Consider the following 7,500-nt stretch of genomic DNA (forward strand, 5'->3'; position numbering starts at 1 on the left):
TAATAAACGGGACGACGAACGATGGTATATAACTGGATTTCCTTCGACAGTTAACGTTCCAAATTTCGAGATCTATGAAACCATCAGTAACGAAACGTAGTTTTACGAGGAGATATTTCCTCAAGTCCTGAACATTCTAACACTAGAATTGCAATAACTTTCAAAACGAGAGAGATAACGATTTCACGATATCATAATTATTACATATGTACTATGCAAAATTTGTTCTTCTTCATTTACCATTATATATATATATATATATACACACATACAAACATATATATATACATATATATACACATATAATAAAGTTAGGAATAATAAACAAAAAATATGAATAATTCATGCACTCTCACAGACGCAAACAAAATCATTATATTAAATTATTGAAACAAAAGCAAGAATTAATAATAATAATAATAATAATAATAATAATAATAATAATAATAACAAAAGGAAAATGATTATTACTTTTTCAAAATAATAATTCTCCACCGGCGAACAAATAACATTTAAATGATATGAGATTAACATAAAAAAAAAAAAAAAAAAAAAAAAGAAAAAAAAGAAAGAAAGAAAGAAAAGAAAAAAGAAAAAAAAATGAAAAACTAAAAAGAAGCGGGAGATAAATATGTAGATAGATAAAGAGAGAGAGAGAGAGAGAGAGAGAGAGAGAGAATGAGAGGGAGAGGGTGAGAGTAAAAAAAAGAGGGGCGAGGAAGAAGAAGAAGAAGAAGAAAAAAAAACTCTAAAACGGAGATTGGATTCCAGAATATCTCAGAATCGTTACGACGTGCTTTAGATGTGACGGTGGTAGCGTACTTCCGGCGAAAAAACGGCAGACAGGTAGACGAGGAAGGAACGTCTGCGGGAATCCAAAGTATCCCTATTATACATAATACAGAGAGAGAGAGAGAGAGAGAGAGAAAAGTGGGGGTTGGCATGGGTGGCAGGTGGTCGAGACTCGACGCGTACGATCGCACATACACATTCGCATCTCTTTATACCCTATTCGTACGTATATGTTTCTCGTGTAAACCTTCCAGGCATAGGAATATACACTCAAACGAACGTGTATTTTCGATGTACTCTCGCAGGAAAGGACAAGAGAGAATGAGAGAGAAAGAAGGAGAAAAGAGAGAATGAGAGAGAGAGAGAGAGAGAGAGAGAGAGAGAGAGAGAGAGAGAGAATTGCGTTGCCTCGAAGGTGATGCCGGTACGGTAAATCCTCGAGACACCTACGAGCTTCGTCTCGGCCCGAGAGTAATCTTGCCACTCTGTTTATTCCAGACACTCGCGGCTTTTTTCCCTTTTCGCGAATCGACCTTCCCTCTCTCTCTCTCTCTCTCTCTCTCTTTTTCTCTTTCGACGAGCTACGCGTTTATCTCGTGCCATCGGGGAAATTCTCCGACTGTTTCGTCTATAAATTTTCTTTCCCGTTAAGATTACGTTGGGAAAAGGTAACCCCAAATTTTTTCTAATTCTTTTTAATTTCTCGACAACTCAACGTAGAAAGTAAAAAAAAAAAAAAAAAAAAAAAAGAAAAAAAAAAAGAAAAGAAAGAAAGAAAGAAAAGAAAAGGAATCGCAGAGAGAAAGGGGGAGGAACGTATATAATATTTTATATAATAATTTTAGATATATATATATATACAGAGTATCCAAAAAAGCATAGAATCAAACTTATACTTCGTATTATCGAGATCAAATAGATGAAAAGATACATATATATCCTTTTAATGATTTTATTTATTAATATAGATTTTTTTCTGACAGTAGTAAGAAATGTACAAAAATTCTTACTTTTTCTAAGAATGCAATCCTTCCATTCGTCGAATTAATAATTGCCGAAATCAAATATTCAAATATTTTTAATTGCATTGGAAATAAGAGTGAATGCATTTTTCATTACCATAATTCATCATCTGTTTCTATCGTATTTTTATAAATCAATTCTTTTGCATGATCCCATAGATAGAAGTCCAAACATGATCTAAAAGGCCAATTGACTGTTGACGAAATAATCAATCATTAATTCGATGAATGGAAATAAATCATATTAACTTATGGATGATGCATTTTTGGGCATAAGTTTATATAAACTTATGTTCATTCATTTTATCTCAATAATACGTAGTATATGTTTGATCTCATGCTTTTTGAACGTATCCTGATATATACACTTAAAAAAAAAAAAGAAAAAAGAAAAAAAAAAGAAAGAAAAAGAGCTATATAATATACCAAGAGAAAGAGAAAGAGAAGAAAAACAGAAAGAAAGAAAGAGGAGAAAAAAAAGGATGCTTTCTTTGAAAGCTCGAATCGTCTTTCTTACAAGCAACGACCCTTTCCAGTGACTTTGCTCCTCGTTAACGAGAACGAACTGGCTTCCGTTTCGTAGGGGTCGAATTCCTTAACTTCTTCTTTCGCGTAGAAAGGAAGGTGCAGACGACGACGAAATGTTTCTCGCGCGCGGACGGCTCAGGTCAAAGAGCGAAGCCGCCTTGGTACCTTAATGAAAGGTTTCTTCGTCCGGTATCCCTTTCTTTTCTTCTCCATCTTTCTCTTTCTTTCGTTTCGCGACAACCAGGCAAGCATTGTAGGAACATGGACTAATCGGCTCGCCTCGCTGTGATTGTAGAAACGTAAAGGCCATTACGCGAGCGACCGTCTGTCCGTCCGTTCATTCGTTGGTTCGTTCGTTCGTTGGTTGGTTGGTTGGTTGGTTCGTTGGTTGGTTGGTTGGTTGGTTGGTTGATTCATCTGTTCGCTTGCTGCTCGTAGAAAAAGAAAGGAATGGGAAAACGTGACCGCGAAAACGAATAATTAAACCCATGCCCCGTAACGATATCCCTCCTACTGTGCTTTACGAAGACACATTCGATGCACGAATTGACAAAAAGAAAAAGAAAAAAAAAAGGAGGAAAAAAAAGGAAGGAGAAAAAAAAAGAAAAGAAAAGGAAACAAGAAAGGAAAAAAAAAATTACGGGTTCTACGTGAGAATCCAACTATTTATAATATCATTATATCCTTAGATGTATTAGTAATAATACGATCGATTAGACCGAATATAATCGTGAACTAACGTTCAATTATAAGATGGAAAAAATTAATTAATTTTATATATATAACGTATAGAGTATGTATAAATGATGGTCTTGCAAGTCAATCGATCATTTTATCGATCGAAAAAAAAAAAAATATATATATATATATATATACGCATATAGAATTTCTATGAGAATTATATTATACCAATTCTTTCATACTATTTATTACTTTTATACTTTTATACTGTTTATATTTATTATTTAATTATATTTATTGTTATTACACTTTTATATTAATTATACTATATCTATATACGTTTTCTTTATTATAAATAATACATACTTTTTTTTCTTTGTAATAACATACTTTTAAATATACTCTCCTTTATGTCAATATACTTTTATCGATATATCAAAAGATTTCATTTTTTTTTTTTCCTTTTTTTCTTTCCTTCAATCAAACACTACTTTCATCAACAATAAAGGAGACGTGTTTACGATAAATCATACTTTTATAGAAAATAATATTATACGAATACTTCATTAACGTACATACATTATTCATATCTTTTTTTCATTTTCTTTCTAATATACATATTCATGATACAAAACATTTTTTTCTTTCTTTTATTTTTTTTTCTTTTTTTTATCTTTTTTTTTTTTATTTCTTTTATTTTTTTTTTTTTTTTTTTTTTTTTTTTTTTTTTATTAATATACACAGCTTCTATTCTTCTATAGAACAATATATACCCAATAAAACATTCCTTCGAGCAAACCACAAATCTTTCTCTCGACAATTCTCAAGAAAGGCAGACGTGGAGCGTCGAAGCGAACGAGTTTCCTTAATCTTCTTTGTGGATGGTGAACAAACTTGGTGGTCCTTTCTCTCTCTCACTCTCTCATTCTTATTCCCATTCTCATTTGGAGAAGACGAGAGAGAGAGAGAGAGAGAGAGAGAGAGAGAGAGAGAGAGAGAGAGAAAGAGAAAGAGAAAGAGAAAGAGAGAGAATGAGCAAAACATCTCATTACGGTGAAAACGTTGAAGCGTTCGGTCGAATGACCGTGTTCTTGTATTTTCATACTTCGCACTAAATTGCTAACGGAGAATAAACAAGCACCATTTGATACGGGCGGGCAAATTTCGTACGACAACGACGAAGACGACGAAGACGACGACGACGACGACGACGACGACGAAGACGAAGACGACGAAGACGACGACGACGACGACGACGACGACGAAGACGAAGACGAAGAAGACGACGATGAAGACGATGGCGACGAGTACAAGTATGAGTAGTACGACGTTGCCCATTACCGCGTTACAATCGCGTGGAAAGAAAGAACGAAGAGAATGGCCCTATCGAGAGAAGGTACGAAAAAACGAGAGAGAGAGAGAGAGAGAGAGAGAGAGAAAGAGAGAAAAGGGAGAAGGAGGAAGAGGACGACGATGACGACGAAGTAAGGAGGAAGGAAAGGGCAACCTTGCGAAAAGAGGATTAAGCCTTGTGGAAAAAGAGATTCCAAGAGACTTTCCTTCGACCTTTTTTTTTTTCTGTCTCCGATATATGTGTACACGTGTGTACATGTGCGCGCGTGTGCGTATGTGCGCGTGTTTGTCTGTATGTTTTTTTTTTCTTTCTTTAAGAAAAGTCCGATTGAATTTTACTTCTTTTCCGAAAAAAATACAAAAATAAGAAATAAAAAGGGAAGAAGAGAAAGAGAAAGAGAAAGAGAGAGAGAGAGAGAGAGAGAAGACATGTGCCTATCGATCTAAGGAATAAACATTTGATTCCTTTGGTATTTAATTGGTTTCTCTCGAAGGAATACCTGCACGTCGTTGTTACCAATTGAAAGCCTTAAGAAAAGGGAATGACGAAGAAGCCGACGAAGTCGACGAGTTTCGATTCGTCATCGTTTCACGACTATCCTTCTTTCCTCCTGATCCTCTCCGCCCCTCATCCTCATCCCTCCTCCTTTACGTAGGGAGAAAAAGATGGATGCATAGCTACTGTAGAAACGAAAGAGGAGCAGCAGGTTTCTCTTCGAAAACGTGAGGAAAAATAGGTATCGTTAAAGTGGAAGCAAGATGAAGACGGACATGGAAGGAGACGTCGTTTCTGGTCCCTTCTTCTCTTCTCTTATCTTCCATTTCTTTCTATCTACTTTGTTCGCAAGTAGTGTTTCTCCATCTACACACGTATAGTTGTTACTTACATATAGACATTACAGATCCATCTATATATATATATATATATATATATATATATATATATATATATATATATATATATATAAAATACATGTATTCGTTCAGGCTGAGCGAAGAACGATGCGTTTTATGGCTTCCCTCGGCCCACATTGTCGTTTTATTTCCCATTATTTAAGTGGCAAGGCGAGTTAACAAAAAGCAGCGCCGCCTCCATGCAACGGCGTTATTCCCAGCATCCGCGAGAGAGAGAGAAAGAGGGGGGGGGGGAGGGGTAGGTCTCCATGAGTCCAACGAGTTTCTCGAGACGTTCTTCTCTCGACTTCTCTTTATTCGTACCTACATATGTACTTAGCTATCTCGATCATTCTCATTTTCTATCTCTCTGTCTCTCCCTCTCTCTCTCCCTCCTCTCTATCTTTCTCTATATTTATATATATATATATATATATATATATATATATATATATATAATCTCTAATAATATCAATATATAAGTTTATCTATTTATTAACATGATCATAAAATATATCACAAATATATATATATATATATATTTATACGGGCGTACAAAAAGCATGAGATCAAAAGTATTAATGAGATCAAATAAATGAAAAAAGTTTACATAAACTAATGTCCGCAAATGCTTTGTCATAAAGATAGTGTTGTGTATCTCTATTGAAAAATGTTGATTTGTAAAACATTGAAAAAAATAAAATTTTGAAAAATCTAATACATAGGAATTTGTTAAGCTTTTATAATTGATTTGTTTCTTTTCTTGTCTAAGACGAAAAAAAAAAAATAAGAAAAAAGATATTGTAAAACGTGATATGAATATTACAATTTAAAGTAGTAACTATATATACGATGTAATAATTAACTCCTTGTACTTTAAGAGATATCTATCACCGATAGGATAACTCTTATATTTCTCCTTTTTCTTTTTAGTATTACTGCTAACGTTACTATGATATTATTCAGGTAATAAAATAAACCAAGAGAAAACAGTTTTACTTTAATATCGCTTTCAAACTATACGTATATGTATATATATATGTATGTACATATGTATGTGAATATATGGGATATGAAAAGCAGAAAAAATCAAATCAAAGTTGACAGAGGAGAACAAACTGAAAAAATAATATTATTACGAAGAGTTAATTTTGTGTTGTGACGAAAAAAAAAAAAAAAAGAAAATAAAGAAAAAAAAAAGAGAAAGCAAAAAGAAAGAAGGATGAAATAAAATTAAAAGAAAAAAGAAAATAAATAAAAGAGAAAAAAAAATATTACGTATAGGAGGAAAATTAAATAATAACGCAGGATGCATATGATTATAAAAAAAAAAAAAAAAAAAGAAAAAAAAACAAAAAAACAAGATAAAAAATAATAAATAATAATATTATACAAAATAAAACTCACAAAATTCGTTTGAAAATAAACTCGGCTCGTATTTGGAAAGAACTACCGCTCACGTTGGGCTAACTTTATTAACTAAACTCACTCTGTTGAAATTGACCTCTGTTTCATATTGTTGATACCAAGTTCGTTCAATGAATAATCAAAACAAAGAATACTAATATTTTCAATCGAAGAATGACTCATTTCTATCTTGTCACAAAGAATAATATTTTACACAGCGTTATAGATATACGTACTTACATATGTATAACAAAGAGACGTACATATTTAATAAACTTATCAAAAATGTATACACACATAGTATGTTTAATTGATATGTATACACGCGTTTGTTTTCCCCTATAACAATAAATATTATATTAAAAAAAAAAAGAAATTATACGACGAATACGATGTTATCGCAAAATCAAGTAATTATTACTACATGTTCTCTCACTCTTTCTCTCTCTTTCCCTTCAATAATCATCTGAAATATATTTTAAATATTTAATATTTTAGAAAGTACTCGCGTGTATACATTTATTAAACCGGATATATTGTATATTAAGTATTTAAGGATATAATAATTAGTATCCTTGGAATATATATACTTGTAAAAAAAGTAAACTTTTTATAAAAACATACACATAAATACACACACACACGCGCGCGCGCACCAATGATATATTTTGATCATATTTAAAAATAGATAAACATATGTATATATTGATATGATTAAAGACTCGTTTCACAAGTTATGTCTATTAGAAATGCATGGACATAAAAAAAAAAAAAAAGAAAAAAAAAAAAGAAAAACGATTTTGCTTAGAAAATCTTTAATTTT

At 32.3% G+C, this 7,500-nt stretch overlaps 1 protein-coding gene across 5 annotated transcripts in view; it reads right to left on the reverse strand.

Annotated features, from left to right (window-relative positions):
- The window catches only part of LOC124954840, a 220,068-nt gene that overhangs the window by 157,990 nt on the left and 54,578 nt on the right, over nt 1-7,500 (reverse strand). The gene's annotated exons all lie outside the window — the stretch shown is intronic.

The sequence above is a fragment of the Vespa velutina genome, chromosome 16 (genome assembly GCF_912470025.1).
Source record: "Vespa velutina chromosome 16, iVesVel2.1, whole genome shotgun sequence".
Lineage (NCBI taxonomy): Eukaryota > Metazoa > Arthropoda > Insecta > Hymenoptera > Vespidae > Vespa > Vespa velutina.